Source organism: Ambystoma mexicanum, chromosome 11 (assembly GCF_040938575.1).
Source record: "Ambystoma mexicanum isolate Mex_15411 chromosome 11, UKY_AmexF1_1, whole genome shotgun sequence".
Taxonomy (NCBI): domain Eukaryota; kingdom Metazoa; phylum Chordata; class Amphibia; order Caudata; family Ambystomatidae; genus Ambystoma; species Ambystoma mexicanum.
In genome coordinates, this window is record NC_090934.1 from 847,625,299 (window position 1) to 847,645,620 (window position 20,322).

Here is a 20,322-nt window from a genome sequence, read left to right on the forward strand (position 1 = left end):
TACCATAGCTGCAGCTGGGACTTGCACAGTGTAGTAAAATGCCATGTTACTCATGGCACAATGTCCCGCCCACTGCCAGTGTTCATGTAAAGTATGGGTAGTATGAAACCACCTATACACATGTGTGGATGGACTTTCTACTACATGCAGTGCATGATGTGTAGCACGTGCTTCAGACACAATAACACAAGAACTTGACTGGCATAGCTCAGTCACTGACATCACTGATGTAAATACCCAAATGCCACGTTGTGTTGTCATGCCGGAAATGTCTTTTAGTATCTGACTGTTGATGACTACTGTCCGAAAGACATGTTCAACTGATGTGCAGCACATGGGTTGTATGCACTCTGCAGTACACTAAGCACGGTCATTAAACTATGACATGGTTCACCAATGGCAGTCATATAAATGCAGGCGGAAGTGCTACTCAATCATACACATTTATTTAATCTACATATACATATTCAGGATGCACATGCTTCATCACTCACCGGACATTTCCTCGTAATCTGGCAGGCCTTGCATCTGATCCACATGAATCAACTCGCTCATGGCCTCTTCATGTGGCGTGAGCTCCTGCTCCTGTGATGACCCACCTCCAGTCACCAGAGCAGAAGAGAGGTTGGCACCCAGCTTCGAATTGGTTCCATGGTGGAGGTCATTCCACCACTTCATGACCTCACGAGTGGTGCGCCATCTGTGACTCGCTGCCAGTGGACCATACGCTGACCAGGCGTATGTGTGCCCCATGGCTGCGTGCACACGTCACGGTAATGGTCACGCACGTAGTCCACGAGGATCTGGAGTTCTTCATCAGTGAAGCTCCTCTTCCTTGACGTGGCGGTGTCCTTTGCCGTGCTTTGGGATTGAACCTTTCCCTGTTCTGCACACTTTTGCCTCTTGACATGTGGTACAGACCCTGTGTGGCTGGGACCACTCAGAGCTGTGGGGGCTGGACCACTAGTGGCCTGGGCCATGCCATCAACCACTGATGTTGGGTCAGTATCTAGCCCTGTAGGTCCCTCAACATGTGAGCTGGGTCCAGAGACTTTAACTGTACGCCCCTCCCCCTTGGACACACAGACATCAGCTGCCCCTGCGTGTATGTGTATCTGGGGGGGACGACAACAGATACTGTTGTAGCTCCCTGACCCTGGGTGGTGGGGAGAGCAGACGACCCAGCAGTTCCCTGACCCTGGGTGTTGGGGAAAGGTGTTTAGTGTGGATGTCCCCTCACCTTTGAGGGAAGGACAGCATCTGCCCCTGCGTGTTCATGTACCTGGGGGGAATCCAACAGCTACTGCTGTAGCTCCCTGACCCTGGGTGTTGGGGACAGCAGCTGAATCTGCAGGTGCCGGTCCATGGGTGGTGGGGAGAGCAACTGCATCTGCAGATGCCTGACACTGGATGGTGGGGAGAGCAGATGACCCTGCAGCTCCCTGACCCTATTAGGTGTGGGGCACAAATCTCTCTGCACGTCCCCGACCCCGGCCACCTCTGCCACCTTTCCCTCTTGTGGCCTTCCCACTCATGGTACAGATGGATTTGTACAATGGAAGGCACACCAAGCAATTGTCCAGGGCAATCGGAGTGAGGGGTAGGGTACGTGATGTAAAACGTACTAGTGTGGTCCAGCAAGGCTCAATATTACCCCTAGGTGAAAAAATGAACAGGATGCGTAACGCACAGGCACGCCAAACATACAAAATGCATGTATACCACCCCTCAGTAGCTCCCATGGAAAGAAAAAGTGTTATGCGGTACGCTGTGGCACCCAGCAACACAATAAATATATACACCAAGCCCAGGAAAGCTATTGAGATGTTAATAATGGGGTACGCAATACACAGGGGCACCCAGAGTATGAATACTACGTACGTGACTCACTGTTAGCCTCAGAAAAAATAAAAGTACACGCGCATGTACGCAGAGGCAAATCCCCCACCAAAATAAGAAGTTTGCACTGTCACAGTAGTGAACAAATTGCGTGGCACCCCAAAAATCTCTCAAGTCCACTTATCTGCCCGCTCCAATTCGCACGTGCCATTTAATGTTCTACGCACTCCTTTATCCTGAATCTGAACCCCAACGCCCATCGTGTGTCACGTAACTTACGCGTTGAGGCCCTTTCCTCGGATTTCACGTGTATGCGCTAATTTTGAACGCACATAGTAACCGTCACTCTGTTTCCAACTGCCCACGCGAGAGACACGGAAGACCCACGCTCCTGCCTGCAAGCCTTTTTACCTGCCTCCTACTGCCCTGAGCTGCCTCCTACGAGCCATCGGCTGCTGCCTGCCCACTGTGTGTGCATGCTGCCCACCTGCTCTGCAATTTGAGTGCTTGCTGTCCAGCCATTGCTAGTGCTCCTGTCCTTGGCCCTGCAACCACCTCAGCTAATTCCAAAGACTCCCAACGTGCCATTCCATCACCACCGCTCCACAGCCCCAGGACCACCTTGCCCACCCACACCTGCCTCGGGGGTTGCCATGTGCCACCCAACATCTTCAGATGTAAGTGGCAACCCTGTGGCAGCGAGGCAGAGGGCTGTCAACTTCACTGCCAGGAAAGATGACATCCTGGTGGAGCATGTCCTGGGGCATTATGATGCCCTCTTCAACGCCCCAACGCAAGTCGGCAAGGAAGGACTGAAGCTGATCTGGGACCGGATTGTGGATGCCATCAACACAGAGGGGGTGGCATCCTGTGACTACCACAACATGCGCAAGCACTGGGAGGACCTGAAATCCAGGACCCACAGCAAGGCCCTGCACTTCCCCCGGTCAGGTGCCAAGCAAGGGGGGCGCAGGGGCCGGATGAACACCACCGACATGCGGGTCCTGGAGAAGTCCTACCCAGCGCTGTACACCCAGGTCAAAGATTTGCAGCAGCGCCTGGAGTCATCAGGTCAGTGTCCATGTGTTGCTGGTCTCCACAGTGCATGTCCATGTTAATGTATGGTGGGTGTGTGCACCTTGGGCTTACAGCAAGTATGCCTCTGGTATGGATGTCTGTTTGCATGTCCCAGACAGTGCTCTACATGTGCTCAGTGAACCCTGTGTGATTTCAATGGTCTTACATTTGCATTGTGTGTTGTACTGCAACATTTCACAACATGCACATTGTTTTTTACATGTGTCTCAGACGTGCCTGTGTGAGGAGTTTGACAGATGAGGTGGTGTTGGCTACCTCATGTGCATGCATGGTGTTGATGTGTATGTGTCTAAGATGTGACTGTGAGACTGTCCATCACTCCTGGATGTATGTAACAGGTGCATTTCAATGTGTGACCTAGTCATGTTGCGTGATAGCTTTTGAGGTGAGTCTGATGTGATTGCTCAGTGCACTGCTCGAGGACTGTCCATTGATGTGTGTGCATGTCATGTGCATAAGCACATGATGCATGTGTGTGTAGCATGCACAATTTATCCATTGTGACAGTGCCATGTCCCAGGTTGTGAATGTCTGTTATGAATGACAGACATGTATGTCTATGTATGTAAATTGCATGTACCTGTGTGTTGTGGAGGGTGATATTTGTACCCTTTAGCAGTTTACTTCATGCGCATATTCTTTGTACCAAACACACATCGGTACAGTACCCTGATGTTTGTGTTCTAAGTCTCCTTATCCGCAGTTACGTTGGAAGAAGAGGGCACAGAAAGTGTTGTGGAGCAAGGCAGCAGGGATGCCTCCACCGGGCAGAGACACAGGACCCAGTCACGCCCCCTAGGCATTACATCATCAGGGAGTGAGGAGGCTGGTGCCGCGTCTCAACCATCGGTCACAGCTGCTGAGGGGAGGTCCAAGAGGGTGAAGGTGGACGTGGACTCCTCAGCAGCGGGGGGGACAAGTGAGCAGACACAGGGGCCATCCACTGCGGAAGACGCTGGGGATGCATCCAGGTTGGTGGGGAGGAGTAGGAGAAGGGGGCTGTATTATCCCAGTCCATGGGGCCCAGCAGGGGTGGTGAGGTGGGTGTGACTGCTGCAGTCCTGACCCAGGGGCATGAGGCTGTGCAGGTAACTGTGGAGGTACCTGTGCAAAATCCTGTCCTTGGTTCAGCGCCTGCATCAGTATGCACCTGCCAGCATGTCCCAGGCCGGACCCATCCGCAGGTGTCAGTTGTTTCCACACAGACCGACACCCCAATGCCTGCGGGTGTTGCCATTCGGGACGAATGGTACCCCCTACTAGTCGGTATTGGGAAGCCAACCGGCGTCATTAGTGATGATGTGCATGCTTGCACTCGTGTTCTTGCACATCATCACAATGACGTCTGGTATCTCCTGAACTGGCTAGTAGCATTCCTGGTCTTGAGTGTGCTGCATATGCTGGCCACTAATGCAACCCCTCCTTGTCTTGTTCCTGTGTGCGCCAGTCATACTCCCAGGCGCCTTCCGGCCCAGATACCACCATGGCCCCCTGTGCACCAGTCCCACCCATGTTGGCCCGTCTGGTGGAGCAAACATCCATGCATGAGTTGGTCACCTAGCCGATCCAGGACACAACAGGAGCAATGGCAATGGAGGGAGAGTAGGCACCCAGGAGCAGGACAGGGGCCAGACACCCTCGGCTAGTGTCATTCGGCCAGAGGGTGTCCATACGAAGCAGGCACCGGGCTCTATAGCAGCAGCAGGCTCTGAGGAGGAGGCTTATGTACTCAGGGCAAACCATCCCAAGGGGGAAGGTATCCGGCGTCAGCCAGGATGCAAATGTGGACCTCAGATCGAGGATGTCTTCCGTGTTCGTGCGATACGGGCAGCAAATCGGTGCAGAGAGCCAGCAGGCTCGGGAGCCGAGAGTCACCATGGCCAGGGTGGAGATTGCACTGCGTCGGGCAGAGAGGTGGGCTGCCATCCTCGAGGATACTTGCAGGGAGTGGGAGGGGATGGAGAGGTCCATGCTGGTGGCCCTGCAAGCCCCCGAGGAGAGTACACAGGCCCACCTAGGGTAAGTGGACGCAGTGCTCGATGATGCCCTGGCCCAGATATTACGTGACATTTGTGACAAGGAGGACTACCCCAACTAGCCTGGTGCCTGTGTACATAGTTTTGTAGATATAAGTTTCCTTTCATTTTTCCTTATTATTTGGAGCATGGATCACGGACATTACTCCATTTTCTTTGTACATAGTTCTGTAGGTGTAAGTTTCCTTTTATTTATGTTTTTTTTGGAGTGGGCTCTGGACTATCCTCCATGTTTTCTTGTACATAGTATTTTTTGTGTTTGAGGGATCCTGGTAACCTTGTTTAATTTGTATTTTTTGTAATTTTTTTGTGTAAATATGTTCATACAGATGGACATTGTTTTCTTCTATTTTGACATGCACATATTGTATGATTCTATTTACTGTATGTATGCGGACAATACAACAGTTGAATATATTTATTTTTTACTCTCCCAGTCATTGTTTGTCACAGTTATTTTTGCAGTGTGCCTGTTTGGTAGTCCGTTTAGTAGCCCTGATCCTGCCCATTGTTAGTCTTGTGTGTGGTTGCTTACTTGCATATGTAATGTTTGGGGTTTATTTGTGGGGTGAGTATACACATGGGTCGGACCAATGGTGGTGTGTGAAGTGGGATTTTGTGTGTGCACAGGCAAATGGCATTTCCTTTCACATGTGCAGCATGACTGTGTATTAGCCCTCAGTTTGTTTGTGAGTGAGGTGGGTGGGGTGACTGTGGGAGTGTTACACGTTCATGACATTTGCACATGATTTCCTTGATGCTGTGTAACACACAGGTGGTGCTTTCCCCTTCACCAGCATGTGTTTGTACAAAGGGCTGGGGTATCACATGTGGAGGGGGCTGCCTGCAGGGTGGGGTCACGGGTGATAGGGGCTAGGGTATCCCATGTGGAGGGGGCCGTCTGCCGGATGGGGTCATGGGTAATGGGGGCTGGGGCGGGGGTATCCAATGTGGAGGGGGCTGCTTGCTGGGTGGGGTCACGGGAGATGGAGGCTGGGGTTTCCCATATGAAGGGCGCTGCCTGCAGGTTGGGGTCACGGGTGATGGGGGCTGGGGTATCCCATGTGGCCAGGGCAGCCTGCAGGGTGGGCTCATGGGTAATAGGGGCTAGGGTATCCCATCTGGAGGGGGCTGCATGAATTGTGAGGTGTAGGGGTGCCATTTGGCTGGTGGTGGGCCAGGCCATGCGTGGGAGAGCACGTGTTTCCTAGGGGGGATGCACAGGGTTCACAGGGTGTTTTCGCGCGATTACACTCGGGTGCAGGCGGGTATTGCAAGGTGTTTTCGTGCATTTACTCTGGGGTGCGTCCAGGGATTGCAAGGTATTTTCGCGCAATTACCGTGAGGTGTGGCCGGGGTTCGCTGTGTGTTTTTGCGCAATTACGCTGGGGTGCCGCCAGGGATTACAGGGTGTTTTCGAACAATTTGCCTGGGGTGTGGCTGGGGATCGTGGGGTGCTTGCGCACGATTTCGCTGGGGGGGCTGTATGCTGACCCAGGGATGGCGCGGAGGCTTGCGCCATGTTAGGGATTTCACTTGCTTTTTTCTGTGCGTGGGGGCATGTTGGGGGCATTGCTCATGCAGTTTGTGGTACTTGCGCCACGGCTACTGATGCCTCGGGAAATCCATGAATATGCATGCCGCGCAAAGATTTCTCTGGTGCAGACTCCTTCTCGGCGCGCGGCCCTTGTGCCTTTTCTATGAATCAGGCCCTTAATGTTTCTGACCATGCTAATGCTATTTAATACCCGTTCGCAGGGATGGGGTACGAGTAGACAGTTTTTGGGGGGAAAAGGCAGAGGCCGATAGAGGTGCATGGTGCTCTGTTGTTATGACTGAAGGTTGATTCTGAGGTGCATGCAAAAACAGGAAAGAGTTCTTCCATGAACGATGAACACTTTCCTTAAAAGCACCATATTCGGGGAGGCCACCAGGGGGCGCGGGCAAGATGGCCGCCTGAATCTCAAGCTCCCCGTATGGCCCCGGGAAACCCACTGATAGACATGCCTTAAACACTTTTTAGAGGGGAATCGCTGTGGACTGCCCAGAACCTTGTCCGAACTTTGGAGATGCCCCCGTTTCCCAGATAGTGCCCTGTGATCGGCGAACCCCCCCTCCTCCCGGCCTCTGAGGGAAGGCCACGGGCAGGAGCCGCACATCACCTGGCCGTGTGGTGGGGGGAGGAGCCGAACCCCCGCCCGCTCCGGCTCGCGCACCGGGGCCTGGGGTGCTGTCGTCGGCCCAGGCGGGCCCTGCAGAGATCCCCACCAGTGGCTCGTGTCCTGCCCCCCATCGCCGGAGACGGACGGTGCCTGGTGGCCGAGGCAGAGGCCACGCAGTGCGGGGTGAGGAGCCCCCTATCCTCCCTCGGCCGCCACACGGCTGACGGCCTCCACCTCTCCAGACATCTCAGAGGATGCTATGCGCCGGATGAGGCGGGTCATCCGACCCCACCAGAGAGGAGGAACGGCCCGCTCGAACAGCACGCAGGGCCCAACGCACTATCGCAGGCCTGGGTGGGCCTTCTGAGAAGCTGCATCAGCCGGCAGCGACCGGTTTATCCACTGCTGGAGGCTAACAGTGACCTGCCCCCACCGGTCTCACCACCAGTGATTCGTCTGTGCCCGGGCCGACGCGGGAGCGCGCCTGGTTACCACCTCAACGGCCCACGTTTCTACGCCTGACCGCCGCCACAAAGACACCCGAGGCCTACCGTCCACAGCCCCCGTGGGGCTCCGGACTAGTGGCGGAGGAGCCCACCCGACCACCGGAGAAGGCTCAGGCTGTTGCGGGAGCGCGCCTGGGCCCCTCCGCTTACCGGCCCCCCCCAGCTGGCCACTGTGGACCCCCTTGGGGGGTGTTCCCCTGCCGGAGTCCGTGGCCCCCGCCTTCCGCAGTAAAGCGAGATTACTCCAGGCCTCCTGCCCACCAGCGATGCTCAGTTCCACGCACTGGCAGTACAGGTGAGACACGGCGCCTTCCCCCGGGGGCTCCCTTGGGGTCCTCCATAGCTAACTGGTCACTGCCCATCTCCCTGCAGCTGCGGTACCGGCAACGAGGGTTCGCCACATCACAGGGGAATAGAGCAATACCCTAAGCTATATTAGCCCCCAGAAGTGGAACAGTTGATAAAGAGCCCCCTGGACCCCCCGGGGGGATCACCGGTGCGGGCCGGGGACTCCGGCGGCTTGGGGCCATGGGGAGGGAGGCTGCGCCCCTGAGGAATTGAAAGAGGTGCCCCATAACCTGGAACTTAGTCACCGGCGCTCAGCCCCGCCACCAGAAAACAGCCCTAAGGACTTGGCACACGTAGTGGAATAGGTGCCAGGGGGCCCTAAGACTCACCCGGAAGACACCCCAGGAGAACCCTATAGCTTGGGGCGATCGATACCCCATGAACTGGAGGGAGACCCTTGCGCAATACCGATTCACGCCTGGGTCCTACAAAATGGAGACTGGCCCTACAGCCTCGCAACCCCCGGACATGAATGCCATGCAGTGCAATATCCAAACGATCCTAGAAGAAATTAGGGGTATGAGGACGGACATGGGGGCCAAATTGGCTGACCTCACGGCCAAGGTTTCAACGCTGGAGGATCGTGTAGAAGGGGTCGAGTGCAATCAGGTATCGACGGACCTCCTCGAGGTGCAAATGGAAATTAGATTTCAGGAACTGCAGCGCCGCGAGGAGGACCTCCGGCTCAAGGTCGACGATATGGAAAACCGGAAGAGGAGGAACAACTTGAGAATTTTCGGCCTTGAGGAGACGGAGGGTGAGACCCCGGTGGGACTTGAAAGTAAAATCCAAGACATCATCAGAATTGTCCTGGGGTCGGACTCTGGGGAAACTCTCCTGCTTGACAGGGTCCATCGGGCTGGCGCGGGGGGGGTAGAGGCCCATGCTCAGTTCTTGCAAGATTTCACTACTATAAGGACAAGGCTAGGGTGTTGGAGAGGGCGAGAACATTACGGGATATTCAACATGGCAATTCCAGGGTGACGATTTACCAGGATCTCTCGTCCCTCACTCTCCAGATGAGAAAGAAATGCGGCACTATCACCAGGTGGCTACAAGAAAAGGGGACACGCTATCGCTGGGGCCACCCATTTCACCTAGCATTCGAATGGCAGGGCCAGAGGTACCAACTAGTCACGGAGGCGGAAATCCGAAGGGCCACTGAGGATCTCACAGGCGACATCGCGGGACCATCAGAAAATCGAAACGAAACCGACGGAGATCGCCCTCGTGCCCCTCGGGGCCCAGACCTCTCCCAGGGGAAGCTAAAGGTCAAAGGCTCACGCAAATTTCGGAAAACCAAACATCCCCCCACGGATCGAGGGGACCCTACATGATCGCACAAGCGGCAGCTAAGGCTCATCTTTCTGTGCAGAAGGCTTGATCTACATCCCACAGGGGAACGCGACGACTCATGGAGCCCGCCGGTCATAGTGTGTTTTTCCCCACGCCCAGTGGGGAGTTCTTTGTTCAATTGACTTCGGTCAGGGTTGAAGTGTTGCCCATTTAGAGGCTGTTGTATTGTTTCATAGAAAGTTACACAGTGACTCCACACTGAAAACTGTCGGTGACTCTCCAGGCCTCATGCCGTGACATGCCCCGTCAGGGGCAAAGGGGCCCGATCAAGTACTAAGGCGGGGGGGGCGCTTGGCTCGGGAGACACTACAGCTAGCTCCCCACCGCTGATCAGAAAGGGCCGATACTTAACGAAGAAAGGCATGTTGGAAAGCGCTACACCTAAGAATTTGTTTTCCCGGGGCCAGGGAAGCGACCCTGGTGGTTCGTTGCCAGTCACATCCCCACCTGGGGACCCGGCGGCGAACGCCCCACAAAATGGAGAAGGGGGGGAGAGGGGAGGGTGCCCCTTGCGGGGCTCGAGGGGAGGGGGAAAACCAGCTCAAACCATGGACACTTGTTTTGCAACGGGCTCCGAGTAGCAGACACTTAGAGGTGATTATAGTGCGCGCAACAAAAAAGGATAATGATTGAAGGAAAGATAGGCACGTTGAACGTCAAGGGCCGGTAATCCCAGAATAAGAGATCTCTCACGAGCAACATGTTCCGTTAGCAACACCTAACGGTTCTCTTCCTACAGGAGACACATTACAGGCAGGGTAGGGAATCGAAGCTCAAGGGGAAAGACATTGGGTGCAATTACTGGGCCTCACATAGAAGTTCTAAGAAGGAAGGGGTGGGAATCCTCCTGAGCAGGGCGTTCCGTCTCACAGATGTAGAAACTAAGAGGGGTTTCGGTGGTCGATTCCTGGGTATTAAGGGAACCTGCGAGGGAGAGCGCATTACCCTGGCCACTTTATACGCGCCCAACTCAAAACAAATACATTTCCTCACCCAGGTCTTTCATGTCATGGATGAATGGGGAGAGGGAGCCATGATACTGGGCTGGGACTTCAACCTTATAATGGATCCGAGGCTTGACTGGTGGTCCGCGAGAGGGAGGACACCCAAGGGTATGTCCAAGGATAATCTGGCCCTGCAGGCCCTCCTGAGAGAGCACTATTGGGTGGACGTTTGGCGTAAAGCACATCCGAGCCAGGGTGGGTACACCTTTTTTTCGCCCCCACATTGCACCTACACCAGAATTGACCTTTTGTTAATCTAGGAAGAGGGAAACGGGGTGGCACAACAGCCGAAGGTGGAAGCCATAACTTGGTCGGACCATGAACTACTCATAGCTAACTGGTCACTGCCCATCTCCCCAAGATCCTCCCGATGGCGTTGCAATGATACACTTCTCAGGGACCCGGTATTTCATGATTTCATGAGACAGGAAATGTTGGCCTACTTTGAGACAAACGACACCAGTGAGACGGATATGTCCATGGTGTGGGATGCCGCAAAAGCCACTTTCAGGGGCCTTCACATAGCGGAGGGCTCGAGACGTAAACGGGAAAGGGGCCTAATCGAGGGTAAACTCTGTGCAGAGCTGGGCGCTCTGCGAGCCAGACTGGGCCTCCCAGGGGTCGATCGTGGGGCTCTCTTGGAGGAGATGCAGGGTAAAAGACAGGAACTCCATACGGTCCTCATAGGGGAAGTTATCAAGAAAATGCGATACACTAAGCAGAGGTACTATGAACAGGGAGACAAGGTGGGGATCCTACTGGTGCAGAGGGCTCGGGGCTGTAGGGTTGAGAGAGGAGTCACTCGTCTCAGGGATGGAGCGGGCGGGATTCACGGGGGCCGGGAGGAAATAGTGGAGTGTTTCGCTGATTATTACAGCAAACTCTATTCTAAAAAGGCAGGCGAATCACTGGAGGACATCCGCGCATACCTGGCAGAACACCCTCTGCCTAGGCTGTCCGATATGGAGCTAGAGGTCCTGGAGAGAGAGATATTGGAGGAGGAGGTGGAGGGCGACATCAAGAGACTGAAGGTGGGAAAGGCACCGGGAGATGACGGCTATACAGCCGATTTTTATAAGCAGACCCAACCCGTCCTGCTGAAACCCCTGGCCAAATTGTTTAACCAGATCAGGAATCGGGACTCCATCCCACCGACAATTCTGCAGGCCCTCATCACTGTTATACCCAAACCCGGCAAGGACCAGACGGAATGTGGGTCCTACAGACCCATCTCACCCCTCAATCTGGATGCTAAGATTTTTGCTAGAACCCTGGCCTCCAGACTACAGGGCTGCCTCCCGCGCCTGGTACAACCCGACCAAGCGGGATTTGTCTTAAACAGGCAGGGTTCCGACAATATGCGGAAGATGCTTCATGTACTTGCCTCGCGAGGGGTCCGTGACGAAGGCGCGCTTCTACTGGCCCTTGACGCGGAGAAGGCCTTCGACAGGGTCAGCTGGGCTTTTATGAGGGAGGTATTTGCGACTCTGGGTATGGGCCCGAGGTGGCTAGGTTGGATCTCTGCGCTCTACTCCTCCCCCGTCCCTAGAGTGGTGGCAAATGGGACCGAGTCGAGAACATTCCCCCTCGAGCGTGGTACACGGCAGGGATGCCCATTGTCCCCACTAATCTACGCACTTGTGATGGAACCATGGGCAATCTCGGTCCGTAACGATGTGGCCATCAGGGGAGTACTGGTCGGTGAGATGCAATGCAAAATCTGCCTTTTTGCAGACGATGCACTACTCTATATCACAAACCCATCCCAAACAGTCCCCCGAATGCTCCAGGGCCTTTCGCGCTACGGGGACCTATCGGGGTACAAAGTCAATCTTGAGAAATCGGTGGCGTTTATAGGGGGAAACATACCAGATTCAAAGATGGCCTTTGTTAACGGGCTCCCCTTTAGGCTGAGAGATGACGGATTCGGGTACCTCGGGGTCCAGGTCACCCGTGATCCCGATGGCTTATACCTGGCCAATTCCCCCCCCCTCTGGTCACCAATCAGGAAAGGCATAGAGCGATGGACAGGGTCGGGGCTCTCCTGGATGGCACGTCTCAACCTCATAAAAATGGTAATCCTTCCCAAGTTTTTATTTCTCTTCCAAATGTTCCCGGTGCTGATCCCCAAAGCATTTTTCAAGGAAACAAAGCGAGTCCTCCTCAATTTTCTCTGGTCAGGTAAAAAACATAGAATCTCCTACGAGGTGCTAACCAGACCGAAGGAGGATGGAGGGGTGGGATACCCTGACTTAGAAACATACCACAGGGCCTCCCAACTGAGGGTCCTCGTCGACCACTTTGCCCCGGGTACGAAAAAACAATGGGTAGCCATGGACAATGGGCCACTTGCGCCCGTCACTATAGAGGAATGGCTCTGGGTCCCAAGGAGGAAGATCCCTAGAAGTGTCTTGTATCACCCAGTCCTAAAAGTGCTGTGGTCCCTATGGAAGGAGGGAGGAGGTTACTACCGCTGGCTCACAACCTGGCCCTCCCCATTAAGCTGTATTTGGGCCCCCCCCTTTCTGGCCAAGATAGCAGAGCCAGCGGCGTACCAGACGTGGTTCGAGGCAGGCCTTAGCAGGACTGGTCACCTTTGGGTGGGGGGCTCTTTCTTGCCCTTGAAAGATCTGGAAGAGGCCCTGGGGATAGGCACCCTGTCCCCCTTTCGCTATCTCCAGCTTAAGGGGGTCCTCACCAAACCATCCTGGGGGGACACCCTTAGGAGAGACCTCACAGACTTTGAAAAACTCCTCCTCTCTGCGAGGGGCTCCAAGGGAATAATATCCCGCCTCTACAAGCTCTTCCTCTTTTCTGTCCCAAGAGACCCCCCACCTGCACGCATACAATGGGGAAAGGACCTGGGCGAGGAAATCGACGACGAGAGGTGGGGGGAAATGTGCAGGCGGGCCAATCGCTCCACGGCCTCACTCCATTATGGCCACCAGGCCCTCAAGGTATTGCATCGTTGGCACTACCCTACCCCCCGCAGAGGATTGCTAGAATGAGGCCAGGGTACGACCCACATTGCTGGAAGTGTAAGACCGAGTGGGGAATTATATTCACATGTGGTGGAGGTGCCCGGTGGTCGGAAAGTACTGGGAGGAGGTACTGACCTGGATTAAGGGGGTAGATGGGGTGGAGCGGCCTTCCTGCCCCTGGCTTCTCCTTTTCGGAATTGATGCTGGAGATGATCAAGAAAATACCCATGACCACATGCTGCAGGTTATGTTGGTGGCGGCCAGGTGTTGCCTGGCGCAAAAATGGAAGAACCCCGGAATGCCCGGGGAAAAAGCATGGGTAACCAAGGTACGGGCCATGTACGACATGGAATTTCTCACTCATCTACTTGATGAATCTAGATCCAACATCGAGGAAATATGGCTGCCCTTCTTCGAAAAATACGTCCGCCCAGTATAATCTTAAGCACCAGACCCGGAGAACTCCCCCCAGGGGGCGTCAGGCCATTGTTCAGTAATCTAACTACGAGTCCCTCAAAGCTCGGCCCATGACTTCGGCGTGCTAAGTGCACATCATGTAGACATTGCTACGCTCTTTTCGGAGCCCGTCAAATAAGTAATTATTGAGAACTTGAACTGGTGGGTGGGTGGGGGGTGTGAAGGGGTGAGGGATGGTGGGTTATAACTGGTTTCTTGTTTATTCGTGTTTAAATATGTTCTGTATTGTTGTAACACATGTACAAAACCTAAAAAACTTGATTTTCAAAATAAAGCACCATATTCTGAAAATGTGGTAATGTGGCGGTCTGGCATCAAGGACACGACTTTTGCATGTGACTGATTTGCCGCTTGACAACAGCACTAGCAACTATGAGGAATGCAGAACAGGCATTGCAAGGGGATTCTCCTTCCAAAAGCATTGTTTAGCAGTCAAAAATTGGAGTTAAAATACGTCACCTACAGGTGCCGTTAAACGCTACTGCAGGTTGGAAAGCAAGCAAGAAAGGAGGAAGGCAGGGATGAAAGGAGGGAGCGAGGAAGGAAGGAAGGAAGGAAGGAAGGAAGGAAGGAAGGAAGGAAGGAAGGGAGAGAGGGAGGGAGGGAGGGAGGAGGAAGGGAGGGAGGGAGGGAGGGAGGGAGGGAGGGAGGAAGAAAGAAAGAAAGGGAGGGAGGGAGGGAGGGAGGGAGGGAAGGAGGATGGGAGGAAGGGAGGGAGGGAGGGAGGGAGGGAGACACAATGATGAAATAGTGCAACAAGAAGAAAGGAAACAAAGCAATATACAGACACCAGTTGCAATGAGTCCATTTCATGTGTGTTTCATGGCTCTTCGGAGATGAACATTCTTGCCTGCAGTCGAGTTCACGGTTGCTACTTTGCAAGTGAAGCCATTGGCTATCAGAGCTGTAATTGTGTAAAAGGAGCCATGCCCTCACCCAGGGCAGTGAGATAGGTGGCTGGCTCCAGGGGCCAATTGGAGGACACATGTCTAGGGCTATTTAATATAAGTTTGCAAGTCGGTTGCTGTTCTCGAAGATTTCACTTGTGATTTCGCAATTATGCCTATTTTAAATGTTTCATGACAGTGCTCCTTTAATGCTCAACAGCCCCACATATGTGTTGGTCGAGAGAGTCAAAGCCCATGTTTAGAGTTATCCATAACAACAACTTGGCATTCTATGTTATTTTCCATCAGTGGACTCTTCACCGAGTCGGATGCAGGTTCCTTCAGTTTGATTATTTAAACATATAATTTAAATCTTCAAAACCAGCTTTGACAGAAGGCAGGCAGTAGAAATGCATCTTCTGTAATTCTGTTAATAAATAACTTCATTGTGTCACCAGTGAAAGCGTTTCCTGCAAGGGTAGTGAAAAAGAGTCTTTCTAACTTTTTTAATCTTTCTAACTTTTTTAATCGAGTCACAATATGCTATATTCAGATCTTTAAAATCTCGTCAACACTTGTAGGGCCCGATTCATGGAAAAGTCTGCAGAGATCCTGCACAGAATAAAAAATGCGTGCTCCAAGTATTCATGGAATTGTTTGCGCAAAGTAGCCCGACTTGCAAGTCGTGGACGGAATGCCCCTGACACGCCCCCAACCAAATAAAAAACAGCCAGAAACATCCACTGTTGCATGCTCCCCGGGCGTGAATACATGCACCCTGAAAACAGTGCATGGGGTTCCCCACAAACAGGCCTGCATCTCAGGGAACCTGCGTGGGGTCCCCAGTAGCTGTAACATGCGTAAAATTCATCGTAACTCGGGTAAAACAAAATAATCTACGAGCGAACCCCCTTAAGCCGTTCCTGCAACCTGCTACACTGCGCACGAGCACCCCTAAGTTAGATTGGAATCCCGGCTGCGTGCATGCACCCCTAACTCTGACACCCGATTTTACCTCTAGGATGTGACTCCCATGCGAAAGTGTCTGTACGCCAGACTTCGGGTAGCGGGTAGTATGAGGGCATTGCGTGCCCATTTCCCTGCCGAAAGGTTGCGCGGTCGGGTCCCTGAATATGTATTTTTCCTCGCAATAGTGGGCGTAAAATGGACTGCTTGCAGGCCTTCCCTCGCAATGCACAATTTTCTGCATGTTCTTCTCCCTTTTCAGTGTCCCGCCCCATCCCCCGCCCTCTGCGCAAAGCCACACCCACCCTCTGCGTGGTGTCTCACGCAAGGCACTCCTCCACTCGCAGAGATGTGTCGGGCCTATGCGGAATCCTCGCAAGTCCCGGAAAAGTCCCATGAATTGACGAACAGGGATTTGCGCACAGATTGGCATGCAAATCTCTGATTTTCCATGCAAATATTTACATGAATCAGGCCCTTAATGTTTAGGTGGATTGGCGCAATTACAATCCATTGACAAGCACCGTCATAATGGTTATTTTTTCAATTTTGATAATGCATCTATAGAGGGATTGTTTCATCATCCGAAATACATAAATCCACAAAGGTAAACTGAATAAACTCATATTTAATGAAAGAACAAAAATAATGAGACGCATGATTTGAACATCATCAATTTTGTGAAATATTGTAATAGTACAATGATTATAGTTATTGAATATATATTGCCAAGGACCACTTTATCTGCAGAACCCACAAGACTTGGGCCAGTAACTGCAAATAGGATACTGATCCTGAAGTATTTAGTAAAACAACAAATAGCTGTCAAGGTCCAGGAACACCAAGAAGCCATTTTTTGGTTCCCCCGACAAAATCACGCAGCGCCCACCACCAAAGTGTGCATGCAGAAATCATGCAGCGTCACTTACAAAAATTAATATCTGTAATGTTGCATGATCAGCTCCTCAACAAGCCTGAATGACAAAATGCATGGTTGAATGCAAGTGTCCCTCCATTTCTGCAGTCTTCAAGGTCTCCTCGCCCATCAATATCTAGCAAGGTTTTGCCAGACGGGACAGCACCAGCTTATTGCCATGCAGCATTGCCATGCAGTGGGCTGCTAAGCACGTGCATTTTATAAGCCTCCTACAGTATGTCATCAGGCAGCCATTCCCTTACAAGCACTTGCAGCAAACTACCCACATCCTGGCCATGCTCGTTTTGCAGGTAATACCCCTCAACGCATGCTCCTAATGCAAGTAAACAAACAGCCAACCAGCATGATGTGGTCACACCGAATACATCCAGGATTCTGTCTGGATGTGCATGGATCTAAATCTTCTTCAATTTTCAACTGATCACTCTTGTGCCCATCAAAGTTCTATTCATGTGGAACCGTGACGCTGCATACCAGTTGCTATTGAAAGTGACATCTCAGAGATGGGGTGGTCGTAGGTCAGCTGAGCAGAAGTCTCACATACCTGTGCCGCGCGGATGAAAGCAATTTTCAGGTCAGGTTCTAGCAATCTTAGTTAGGATGAAGAATACAAGAAGCGTGTGGGTCTGAAAACAGTGAATTGAACAGACAGGAATTTCCCAATAATGGTGGGGCAAAGTACAGAAGCATGGCAAACACAAAGGTATCCCTTTCTAAGGCCTGCATTTGTCTTCTGGGGGAGGAGGTCTGGTTGACATGGAGAAGACATGCTTGTGGCCCTGGTGGGACCCACCAATAGGGAAAAGCTACTTAAAGAGTGCATGAAGGGTCTCCCTAAAAAGGGCAATTTATTTGAGGGCAAGCTGACTTCTGTGTAAAGGGAGATGAAAGAAGTGGTAGCGAGGCAGACACAAAATGGGGCATACTCGGGATCCCTATATTACATGGTCAGACAGATGGCAGACATGTTGTAAGAAACTGTTACAGGATCATAAGAATCTGAGAGCCACGTGATCCATCCCTCTGAGGGAAAGCTAGGAAAGGATGTGCTCCTATAGGAGTACCAGGAGTTCCTTAGAGAGAGGGTGAAGATGATATGAAATGCCTAATGGCCAGATCTTTAGAAAAGTACTTGCATCGAGCGTGTCTTTATCACCTCTGGAAATGAGTAGGGAAGTCAGGTATTCAGCTAGAAGTCATGTAAGTCCTGGTGCAGGATATGGCCTAGTCATCCACCTTCAGGAATCCATGAGAGGGGCTTTTATTTTGAGGAGTGCCACCAGCAAGTAAGAAACTAGAGTTGTAAGGAAATGTGCTATAAAACCCACCAACGGAGGGAAACTCAATTGTCTGTCAAAAAAGGCTCACTGAGAAGTAAATCCACACATTTCTACTGCGCCCATCAAGTTATAGAAGTAGACAAAATGTTGCCAATGAAGAAAGTGCTTTTATTCAACACAAAGTGTTACAGAGACATGCAGGGAGTAATAGTTCAGAGCGATAGGGATACACCTGGGATGTTCATCAAATGGATATGAAGTTGCTTTACTCACCTTTTTAATCGGTCCCTCTCACCTGAACTCACCGGCCGCCCAAACCAGGGTTAGCCGACGAGTCTACGCCGCAAGGGACACTACATTACAGATTTCACTATTGTCCCTCTCAGAGCTTATTGTGGTGATTCATATCTTAGCAATTAAGTGGAATCAAATAACCAAAGCACGGAAAACATAAAGAAGACATTGTGATATCTGCAGAAAGAAGCCAACACCACGTGTACGCCTCTTGCACGTTTCCATGTCAGACGTGTGACCAGACAGCATAGGATGGGAAAGGTGACACCCCAAATGATGCATTGCATGCCGACAAGTTCAGCGAAAGGTGTCCCACCCTGACAAGGCCAAAAAGATGATTGGTTGCTGTATGTCACCTGACAAATGGCTCAGGGGCAGCTATCAATGTCAATGAAAGAGACCACGCGGCCTAACCGCGAGGATGACAGTGGCATTGCACAGCGTAGGCATGTACTACAAGGTGGATATCAAGGCAGCATTACCCGTATGGATTAGCTTTACTTAGAGCTCTCAGAGCAAGACACACACGCCATAGTGATATCGAAATAAACAATGTTATTGCCCTATACAAACACTAACACTCTATGTGCCCCTACATAGCCCAACACCCCTGAAAACAAACCTGGCCCTAGAGATGCACCCTACACCCTCCCTAGCACAACATCCCAGAAAACACACCCCTGGCCCTAATGATACATCCTACCCCGTCCTAGCCCAATACCCTAAAAACACACCACTGGCTCTAGTGGCATGTCCTATGCCTCTTTAGCTCGACACCCTCGAAAACACACCCCAAGCCCTATTGGCATATCCCATAGCCTCCCAAGTCCAACATCCTAGAAAACACAGAACAAGTGAACCCCTTTGGAGCATTGCTTCTTCCTCCCCCTCCTGGAATGGCACCTGTAAGAAGGGGTGAGAGACCAGCAGCCCTGGCTGAGCAGCATAGTAGGCTCTGGGATGCATAGGTAGACAGCATAGTGTCGGTGGTGGAGGCAGACAAATCCTCAGGTGGCCCAGGACCAGGGCATGTTGGTTTCCCAGGGGGTCATCTGTGGCCAAACCTCCAGGACTGGCCACTGTGGATTGGTTAGCAAGGGGTGCTGGGTGATGGAAAGGAGGGGTTGGTGTAATGGTGTCGGTAGATCCACTTGAGCATCTTCATGGTCATCATTAATACTTGTGTCTATGCCGTGGTGATGCTGGCCGGAGAGAGGCGCACAAGGGTCAGCACACTCCACACAGTGATGTCTTCTACCTCCTCCTCTGGCATACTACACAGCACCACCTCACCAGGCCGAAGAAGGTCCGGCACCTCACCAGCAACCGAGACGGCTGTCTGTGCCGCAGCATCAGCACCATCTGTTGGTTTGAGAGAGGGCACCAAGGCAGCCCTTTTTGTCACAGACTTGTGACCCAGCCTGGTGCCGCTTTGTGCTTCTGCCCTGGTGCAGCCACACTCGAGGTGGTGGTGGCAGCACAGCAGTGGTGGTGGTGATGGTTGCAGCGGCAGTGTCAGGTGTGAACGGGGTTCTATGGTTTTACTGACCTCTTTTTTCTTTTGATACCATCACAGTCTGTCCACACGCTTGATTCTCTACCCTCCATAATCCCTGAGAGCCTCCAGTGGATTTCCGACCCAGTTTGTCCTCGTCTCACTTTGCCCCTTTTGTTCCTGCACCACATTGCCTCCTCCACCCCACATCCTCACTGCCTAATAGTGGAGACGCACATACCACTCTCCCTTTCCCCACAACCCCGGCACCCACTTGCTAGTCTCGCAACCGCACTCGGTCCCCCTACCCCAGCTGATTCCTTACCGTGATTTCCCGCCCCTTGCCCCGTGCATTCACTGCACCCCGCCTGCCACTCTGAGCCGCTATCCCCCACCTTATCACTTCCGAATAGAGGGTACCTCCCATACCCCTCTTCCATATTTCCACTCCCCAAGATGTCCTCTTGCTAAACCTGCTTCACGGCACATACCCTCTGCTAGTTCCTCTCGGTGTCTTCCTCCATCCACCCGCCCCCTGCTTCGAAAACAGTCATGTTTGAACACCACTGACAGCCAGGATGGCCTGGGAGCGGGGGTGGACTGGGCTATAGGGAACTCCTGAGATTTCCCAGTAGGCCTCTGCAGCGTGGGCCTCT